Raw genomic sequence first — 11307 nt, 5'->3', positions numbered from 1 at the left:
GGACTATTTAAAAGCAAAATAACTGGTCTTTGAGGGTCAGAAATATGGCTGATAAGCAAGTGATCAAATACTTATGTGACACAGTAATTCACAAATAAATTGTAAAAAAAAAAATCATACAATGTGATTTCCGGATTTTTCTTTTTAGATTCTGTCTCTCACAGAGAGTAAGAGAACTTGCAAAATCACAGGGTGATCAAATACTTATTGACCTCACTGCATATACGTGTATATATATATATATATATATATATATATATATATATATATTTAAGGAAGATTTTCTATGACGAGTTTGCTAATTCTGGCCTTAGATGTCCTTTGCTAATCCGCAGACGATTATTTATTGCTATTCCTGCTGGTCAGAACAGGTATATTTAAATGTAGTTGCTAAACTAATAACGTGTTCTAAGTACAGTGCTGTCTTTAATCAGACATTTAGCATAAAGGGGCTGTTTTTATTTTTATGTTTTATATACAAATTATGATTTTTGAATATTGAGCAGTGTTTAGGAATATAGCTGTGCAATGATGAATATGTTAACCTTTTTGCAGAATAGCCCTTTCTTTCCCTCAGCATTTTTTATTTAAAAAGAGATTCATGTGGCGTAGTTTCGACAGATGGAATCGTTCTGATGACAAACAGAGGTCTTGTCATTGTTTTCATTGCAATTACAATTTGCCTCACAGGCAGCAGAAAGCTCTAAAAATGACAAACCACTCAATAAGATCTTATTAGCCAGCAACCTCACACAGCACAAGCATGCCAGGTCTTGAATACAAGCTTCACGGGGCAGCACTATTTTTTAGAAGCTGTGATAAGCCAATTTTCTCTTCTTCCTCCTGTCTTATTTGTTTCAAGCTGATTCCTGGCCTTCGCTCCACACACACATCAGTTACGTCACTGCTTGTATTCAGAGGTTTTGTGGCCATTCCTGTGGTCAGAACCAACGGTGTTGTACTAGAGCGGGCTTATCGCAACAAGAATGATGTTTCAAATAAAGTGGCAGTAAGAAAACACAGTGCTTAAAATCAGCACCGCTGTGCCTTATACACTAACTTTCAGCACAACACTCACTGCCGTGCCTCGAATGATCCACCACCTGAATTATATCTGACCGTGATGGTCTGTTTCTACTGAAGGACCGAGAAATTGGAATAAGGTCAATGGGCAGCATTAAGTGCGTCACTGTCTCCTCATCTAGAAATGAGAACAGCTCAGTGTTTTTAGGACAATAGATGAGAATGGAATGTGAAGTCCTTATATTGAAATCTTCCAGTAAGAGGTAAGATTCGGAATTTAGAATTCGATACAGTTGAAAGAAAATTCAAGAGGATGTTAAAGTTTTAAGACCATCTTTTCGAACTGTCCGCTCATGCACCGTTAGGGGCGGCGTAACACACTCGGAGGACAGTGCTATCCACTCCTTCCGCTTGCGCGAGCTCGCGGACGCCCCTGATTGGCTGTGGGAGCACTAAGTACCTCTCATCCCTCCCTTCTGAGAGAGTTCGGCCAATCAGCTCTAGCTAGGCCACCGGCTGCAAGAAGTTACAGCCTCACCAGGGAATCGAACTTCACCACTGCACCACTTGGAGGCCCAGAAAATTGTATTGCTTTGAATAAATAAGTTTCTGCTGTACAGTAAGACAGGCAGATATGTACATGGGCTTTAACCTGAAATAATAATATCACTGAATACATTAAAGCTGACCAGCTTATCTTTCGCTTTAACCTTTAAACTATTTCTAAAACTCTATTTTTTCCATCAACGACGAGTAATTATGCTAGTAACTGATGAAATTGGAAGGCACATGAGAGGGTAGCTTGTGGCATGTTTCTGAAATATCATCAATATAGACTAGACGTGGTGCAAAGGTTGACTTTCATGTTTTCTTCTTCTTTTTGGAGCTGCCAGCTCGCAAACCAACTAGCTGCATACTGCTAACAAAACAATATTGCTAATAAACAATCTGGCCAGCGATTGGTGATCGATTGGTCATTATTGTAAGTGTGAACGCAGCCTTACTTTAGAGATCATCTGAATGATCTGACTCCTGTTAGAGAGTCATTACTAGTACATGATACCTGAGAAATTGACCAGAGTGAATGCAACCTATTTATTAGTCACACCTTTTACAGGGCGATCCAGTGCTGCATTTAAAAAGTTTCACCAGCAGAGGCTGCTCTTCCTACTTCACATTCTCTTCCAAATGCTTCTTTTGTCCTCGTTACCTCCCTCATGAGCAGATCCCTTTACATTTATGCATAAAAGTTCCAGCCTTGTCTCCTGTCTGGAGGCTTACTAATGAGCCTGCAGTCAGCCCTGAGAGAGGCAAAGCGGGGTGGGGAGGTTGGGCAGGACTCTGCGGCCATCTGTGTATGAGTGCACGTTGGTGTGTGTGGACAGACATCTCCACCCGCCCACCAGGATGACCACCTGCCTCTTCTTGCATCATTACCTGTCAGCTATGTGGGTCACTGTTGTGTGTGTGCGTGTGTGTGTGTGTGTGTCCTTAGCTACCTGCCCTGATTGCAAAATGCGATCCAACGTTACTTATAGTGCTGCTTAAAACAGAAATGGCACTGTAACACGATGCTCTGTTTTAATCAGAAACTGCAGAACATGGTATTCAGACTCCACATTTCTCAGCACTGCCCTAGAAACTCACACATATACACAAGGCTTGTTGTTGAGAAGTAGGCAAGTGTTCACGTCTTTTGTCAAATGAGGTCAGAGGTTGACTATAGATAGTCTGAGTCGGCGCTAACAATGAAAGAAGAAAGAAGCAGGAAGGGAGAGGAAAGGGGAAGGATGCTGCACCCTTGCGCACTCCCCAGGCCCCCTAGCTCGTCCATCACCGTGTCTGGCGCTTGCTGAGGACTCGCGAAGGAGAACCCAGCAGCATGCCTCACAGCAATTTCTCTCACTGATCCGAGGTCACGTCTGATGCTTTGTGGGAAAAAGAAAAGAAAAAGGGCTACACTGAGGCCTGGTAAAACGAATGCAAAAAACATAGTGTTTCAGTGCTGTTAGTGGCACTGACCCAGATCCTCACAGGCTCATTCGCACCACTGTGATGGAGAATGATTCTGCCCTCAACAGTCCGTGGTCAAGAGGACAAAACTGCCTATGGCTCATGGCTTCACGCTTCACAACACTGACCTACTAAATCAAACAGACTTTTCAAAAGGACAAGAAATCTGTATCACTGTAGATATGATATAATACAGATTATGGTAGCTCATAAGAACACATGGAGACTGGAATGTTCTGGAAAGTTCCTTAAACATCCCGGTGCAGTCATGTGACAATCTGTGAGTTTTGCATTATTATAATAATAATAATAATTATTATTATTATTATTATTATTAGACTGCACTTACTGTTTTGAACTAATCGTTATAATATTTTTTTTAATGCCACTGTTACACATTGAGACTTTTAACCCTAAAATTGTCAGAGGAAAATAACATTGATGTCTTTCAAATGTGTTTCATGAGCTGTGTTTGAGCTTTGTTCTATCCCCTATCATTCCCCTTCCAGGACAAATGGATCTGGGCTCTTATGGTTTAAACTTCTGTCTCTGTAAGCCAGATGTATGTAACATGTAAAAGCGACATCTTGTATGTAAATTAGGTCAGGTTTGTTTTTAGAAAAGCAGGCCTCTCTTGAACGTGACGTCGTCTGTCCTTGATCCAGATGGCTGGTCGCGTACACGCGAGAGCAGGAACATCGTCTACACCCATCCCCCCCCCTCGCTTTCACCTGAGTCATCCATCTACACCACAGCCTACTAGCAGTGTGTGTGTGTCTGTGTGTGTGTGTGTGGAGGACAGATGTAGGATACTGGGGACTGGCACTGATGCCCCCACTGTGTGTAGCTCCGCAGCCTGAGAGCAAAATCTCTTCCAGGAAAAAAAAAAAAAAAAAAGCATTTTTAGCTGGACTGATTTAATCCATTTACCCATCCCTGATTTCCTCAACTATCTGTACGACACTTGTTATTTTGCTACATCGAATGCTTTATACATTCTCAAAATTTATCTTAAACATGGCAAAAAAATTTAAATCTTGGAATCATTTTATCCTAAGACTGATGTGTTTTATAATAGACAGCATTCTTGGCCCAGACTAGCTGCCTATGATTATTTATTCCAAAAGGTTGATTTAATTCATTCCATCAACAGAAAAGCATGTCTCCTCATTACCACCTGTGCACATTTTGAACCACTGCATGGTTGTTTGGCAGCCTCCCAGAAAACCCAGTGGTTGGCCAATGAGATTTTACGCCTTATTATGCATGTCTTGTTCTGTCATTTGCAAGGTGGGTCACGGAAACAGAGGATGATGGAGGCAATGATGTAACACAAGTCTGTTCGCCGTACTCCGCAGTACATAAATGTTTAACATGGGAAATTCCTGACGAGGTAGAAGGCAACACATTGCGATCTTCTTGGAATGTTTATCCTGCTCACAACTTTGTGACATTTCATTAGTAGTGCAATAAAAAGTAATAACTAAATAATGGCACATGAAAAAGCAATATTGTTAATATGTCTTTGTGTGGGCAGAGGTAAAGTGTTTTTGATTCCAGTGTGGGCTTCTTCTGAAGACGATGAGCCATCTTGTACCATTTGCATCTTAAAGCTTCGCCCACACGTGTATGCATACATACACACACACACAATGCACAGTATATACGTGGCAGATCGTGTCATGCTCCACTGTTTCTGAGGATGTGTCACTGTTGGCACATAAGGAAGCGTATGCTGATGCGCAAACACACACACACACATATATATATATATATATATATATATATATATATATATATGTAGTTGCAGATGCACACTGAGCCAGTCTGGCTGCACTGAACTTAAGTGATATCTGGTTGACTGCATGCTCATTAATTATTCACATTCTTAGTCCTTCAGTCAAGGCAGCATAGTATCTTGAGCTGATCTGGGAATGTGCATGTGCTCTAAACGGAAACGGCATGGAACTGTTGTCTATCATTGCAATAGCATGTTGCACAAGAATGATACCAAAATGTATATTTATGCACAATATTTAAATTGGTACTTCCACAAGTTTCTATAATCAACTCTCGAAAGTGGGGACAGGCAAACCTAACCCTTTATCATTTCTAGAAAGCACACTGCTCCAAAGCACTAAATCGTAAATAATTACTCATAGTTGAGGTGAATAACATCGAGGACACTGGTGGCTCAGTGGTAGGTGTTTCGCCAGCCATGCGGAAGGCCCGGGTTCGATTCCCAGCCAGTGCTCAAAACTGGATGCAGTGCCTGTCCCGAACCCGGATAAAATGGGAGGGTTGCATCAGGAAGGGCATCCAGCGTAAAAAAACTGTGCCAAGTTGTTGTGCGGACTGGGTATTCCGCTGTGGTGAGAGCAGCCGAAAGACTAACAACAAAGTTGAGGTGAATAACATTGATTATCTTGCTACAATGGAACCTTTAAAGAGATGGGATATTTTGGTCTGGAAGTGAACAGTATTCTTTTTTTTTGACGTTCTGATGTGTTGAAAGTAGGAAAAATGGGCAAGTGAAAGGACCTGAGTCACTTTCACAAGTCCAAAGTGTGATAGTCACACAACGACGTCATCAGAGTATATCCAATACAGGAGGATGTTCCCAGTATGCATTGGTTAGAACCTACTTACCAGTACAGGTGACAGAGTCACACCAATTCTTTATGCTTTATTCTTTATATTTTTATCACAAAATACAATACAAATTGCACATTTTTGGACTTTCAAGTTTGAGAAATACAGTTGGTCTCTGCTTGTGGTCCACTGTGGCTTGTTTGGAGTTTTGTTTGCGTCTGCTTCGGTGTCACTTGCTATTTGCTCTGTCGTTCAGACACAAAGACATGAACTCCCAAAAGGACAGTCATGGATGTGTCACTCACTCGTCTGCTGAGAGGAAGGAGAATCGCTGTGACATAGGACTCCCACAGGCCTACACACACACACACACATACAGAAATCTTAGAAAGTAAACTGCCGTACACATGGGCACAGTAATGGAAATATCAAGACAGCACCTTCCTTGTGACTTTACCTACAACATGGAAAGAGCTCGTAAAACAGATTAAACCCACACACCCGGAGCGGTACATTTTAGGATCGCCACACCCTCAATAAATTGTTGTGCATGTTCCTTGACCTGCTGTTCCTAATTACAAACAAACATGCTCTGCTTAAGTCTCTAGGCTACAAAGATCCCCAGGCAGCACAGTGAATTCCCAGCATGTCAGCATGACACTCAATAGGAGTGCTGGGTTACAAGGACCTTTACAATACATACTGTATGTATCAACCACTACTCAAAATCCATTAGCACCAAATATTTTGTGCTTTCTGTCCCTCATTTTTTCTTTTTTTCTCTCCCTCTCCAGCTCGGTCTGTGCAAATTATCTCCACCCAGACAAGCCTCCTGGTAAATATTGCAAAAGGATGAGGTGTACACGTAGTACAGTTACAACATGTCCAGCGTGACTATATCATCTCACCACATTTCAGGAGGAGCACATCGGCTTAGACAACGAGCCTAAGAGAGATTGCAGGGAACATAACCTTGATGATGCACATACACACACATGTACCATATGTCCAACTTGATGAATTCCTTCGTTTTATTCCATCTGCAGGCTTATTCTCACCTCCACTTTCCCTCTGCTGAGGTGAGGTGTGGTGTATAAAACAGGTCAGTTGGGAACGTGTGGTGAGGGGGAAGATGCTAACACGAGCCGAAGTGTGATGCACTCTCTTATATAAACACTGTGGGATGGCCGTAGGCCACCTTCACACTGGCCTCTGCTGCGTCTAATACAAAAGCTGATGTCGCGTCCTCGTATTTTCCTAATTAAAGCTTCTTTTTTTTATAACGGAGCAGTGTGTATCCTTATTAAAGGACATGTATCATGTGTGAAAATAGAGTAGACATCACACAGGTTGTCAGTAGGCGTGCGTGCCATCTGATTTCCACATTTCGGAAGGAGAAATGATTATCGTTTCATATTGCAATGCAGAAAATAAAACTGATTATGATATAATTCTACAGAACTCTTTGGAAATTTTGGCAGAAGCAGTGCATCGTGTTGCCTACTCTTCACCACCCACACCGAAAGCCCACACTTTTAAAACACCACTCGGCTTTTGACTAAGGCTGCTTCTCTCTAATGGGCTCTCCACTGTATTAAACATTCAGCAGGATTCAGACCACATTGCTGGTAGAAATGGTTTTGATTGGGGTTTTACCGACAAGTCCCTCTCTTGCAACTTCTCTCTGTCGCCAAAATCAGCAAACTCAATGTTGTAGACGTGGTAAAGTAAATCTGAGCTCCCACTTCAGGTCCAAGAGATGACTCTTAGCCTGGCTGACCATATATCATGTAATGAAATATGTTTTCATGTTTTGCAGTGAAACCATTCAAACACAAGTATGTAAAGAACATAATGTAATAGTGCAAAATATGATGGATATAAGAAGCAGTGCTGAATGGAATTAAATTGGCAGTGAAAAATGTAAACATTGTAATTTACAGTAATAAATATAATGGGAATGTGAAATATGAATAGAGATATACAGTCTCTGTGTTATACAAGAATATGAGAAAATTAACAGTATATTATATTATTATAGTAATATTATAGTAATATAGTATTGAACACTATGGAATACATTTAGTTTAGGAGGACTCCTTGCAATGCCCCTACAAACCTACAAAGTATTATTATTATTATTATTATTATTATTATTATTATTATTATTATTATTATTATATAGTGTTATTTTTCAATAAAAGTAAAGTTAACACAGTAAATATCTGTGATGTAATTTTTTGTACTTTATAATCTTATATAATACCAAACTACTGTAACACTTCAGTTTATGAGTATCAGACTATGGACGATTTCTGTAATGTCAATTAATTAAAAAGAAAAATTCGTTAACGTTGTAATACTGCTGATGTGGTACTGCAGCTGGCTGCTCACCCTTATTACCTTTACCTTTGAGACTTGATTTGAGTAACAGGAACTTAGATGAGATGAGAAAGACTTGATTTGACAGGTAGACAAGTTTTACACGGACATGAGGATAAGGGCTTAGTCTTTAACTATGCTAGACATATAGTAAAGATAGAGGATGCAGGATGCATATATAAATTACGTCATATTATAAGTCATCAAAAAAACACTTGCATAATATCAGTCTACTGTACAGTAGTATAATTACCTAATATTAGTAATTAAGCTAAAAAAATTTACATGAAAAATGATATAAACTGCTTAGCTTTCCTTTAATGGAAACCCATCAGGAGATACCCAGGACAAGAATTTTCTCACTAATATCAAACAACCAAATAAGGGAATATTATGCATCTCTAACACAGAATTAATATTATTGTAGAAAAGTATTGCATGCTTTGGCACTTGACCTGAGTGGAGTCGTCTTTCCTGGATTTTGCTGCCAATAGTGATATATGAAACAAGCAAAGAGTGTAAATAAATAAATCCTGCAGATCGCTGACATTTAAATGTCCATCAAAAAAGCGCAGCCTGTTTATCCATGATACTGTATACCAAGTCAAAACAAATAGGTACCAAGTATTGATTAAACACAGCAGGACATGCTTTTATAGGACAATAATGAACACCAGGGTTGGACGTTGGAAAAAAATCATGCCTACTGTATCTGTTGCAGGGAGCCAAGGAAGAAAATTTCTTTGTGCTTTTTGGGTAAAAGGCTTGACATGTTCCCCTGTCAAGAAGGGAAATAGTGTTATGCTATCCTGTGATGTAGCATGAGCAGCTTTTTAAAAGCTGCTATTGGATTATGTTGTGTGTCTTAGAGAAAGCATGTAGTAGCTTTAATACACCTCTGTTGGTAGCTGCTGTATGATAGCAGAGCGTTGGCTAGTAGCTGGGAATTGGCAGGCGACTGAATTGAGGGGAAAATTATATTACATTGCTGTATAACAGCTATAAAACCTCAATCCATTACATCCATCCACTGTTTCCTGTGGTGGCAACAACAGCTTTACAAAGTATGGTTACAACAGTGTTTCAAAGCACAGACACTAAGGACTCCTTTCATGAATATTAAATAAGCATTTCCTTGAAGAACGCTTCACAATAGCAATAGCAACAAACTGTCTTTTTTTTTTTTTTTTGCATATGTTCATTATTAAACCTAGATTATGTGGCACGTCTGCCATACAAGTCCTTGTGAATCAGCTGTTACTATAGAAACAACAGAGTTAAATGTCTGCTGGCCCTAAAGTCAGATTTGTGCTCTTATAGAAAATCAATCAATACCTTCTGCCAGATTTGAGAATTTAACAGCAGTGTAGTATAGGTTTAGAGGTATAAGCCTGGTAATTAAATATTTATAAGCTTGTAATACATAGATTGCTAATTAAAGATCATTGACTCATTCATGAATATTTTGAACAGTATAGAATAGCTACATTGTATAGAATTTAGGAGGATTCGTTTATTTGTTTAATTCAAGTTTAACTTAATTAACAACTTATCAAATAGTTATTTTTTTATAATTATTAAATGACTTTGATCTTAACTGAACATCTTTCATCTATTATTTTTCATCTGAGGAGCTGCTCAGGAGCTGGATTAAATCAGGTGTGTTGGGATTAAGAAAACCTAAACCTTCCTAAGGGAGGACTCCTTGTGAAACCCCTGCTAATCTATTAAGTATTTTTAAAATTCATGCCAAACTATTGAATAATATGTGTGTGTGTATTATTATTCTTTTAAATAATAGAGAATAAAAAATAATCATAATCATAATCATAACAATCATATAAAAATAATAAATATAAAAAAATTACAACTATTTGCCATTAAAAAAAAATTATCTGAACTGTGTTATTTGATTATATGAGGTTTTTTTAATGAACCCGAAAGTAGTTAATGTGTTGATGTGATTAATGTAATAAATAAATGTTGTAAACTATATAGCAATATTAAACAATAAGTAGATGTTATTATATTAGAAAAATAGTTGATCTATTTTATTTCTGTTAGATTTGTTACCTCTTACAAATTATTATTCGATCTGCGTATAAAAAGCCTTGCAGTAGGTAAAATGATATTAATAGCCTATACATGTACCAGAATCTTCATAATAATGGTGGGTAGATTCTCTTTTAATCAATTAAGGGGATATCTATGTATTTCTGCTACTGTATATTTACCTTAAACTTAAAAAAAGACATATTTAGTTTTGTGCCACACTGACCTATTATGGTCACCTACAGTATGCTGCGAGGTGTTTTACACATTCAATATGTCCCTTCTCAATTTTTCCAATTAAATGGCTGTAAAAACTGTATAGACTGTTACGTCACTGTAGAAAAATTGCAAAGCATTTTGATATCAATAAAAATCAGCATTTCTGAGTTTAAACCACAAATGATTAATTTTATGCTCTGGAGGAACAGTGTTGGCCTTTTGTCAGACTGTTGGAATGGTGGGTAGGTTAAGGATAGAGGCTGACCTTTCTCACCTTATTTACAAGAATCTCTCATGTTCAGTGTCACAATGTCTAAAACATGCCTCTGTACCCTCACGGTAAAGGGTTTTTATGGGTTTTAAAGGTTTTTCCTTCTAGGGAATAAATCTTATTTAAAGATTTTTAGTTTTCTGTCAGGGAAACATTTTGCTGTAGTGTTCTATGCTGAGATTACAGGTTCCTCTAAAGTGTCTGTGATTTTACTTTTGTTCTAGTGCTGTTATTTCAATATTCGCACTATGGCTTGAGACATTCATCGAAAAATGAAGTGAAATGTTTTAAGTGGTCTAAAAAATAAACAGGATGTTATATCATATTGTTTTCTTATACTGTGTGATGGATTATTTAATCATTACTGGATGTTGACGTTGATGGCTCAAACTGATTTATTTTGGAACATCATTCCGGGCTCCAAAAATCTGTAGTGCATTTTAAATTCACAAATGAATAAATATTTGTTTTGAGATATGCTTAAATTGAATAACGAGCACGCCTTTAGAATCGCAGAATTATATAACCTTAATGATTATTATTATAAAGCTGTTTATTATTACAAAGCTTTTATACGTGGGTATACTGTAATTCTATGTGCCTAAATAATGCAAAGATTTAAAGGAGAATTTACACTACCTTTATAAGTATGACCTATAGAACCCTCTGGGACAATAAATCTATTAATAATAAAAGTATTTATTTCATCATAGCCAATAAAGGAGATATTAGCAACAGATTGCTAACCACATGGG

This window comes from Clarias gariepinus, chromosome 14 (genome assembly GCF_024256425.1).
Source record: "Clarias gariepinus isolate MV-2021 ecotype Netherlands chromosome 14, CGAR_prim_01v2, whole genome shotgun sequence".
Taxonomy (NCBI): Eukaryota; Metazoa; Chordata; class Actinopteri; order Siluriformes; family Clariidae; genus Clarias; species Clarias gariepinus.
Note: the sequence above shows the minus strand (reverse complement) of the source record.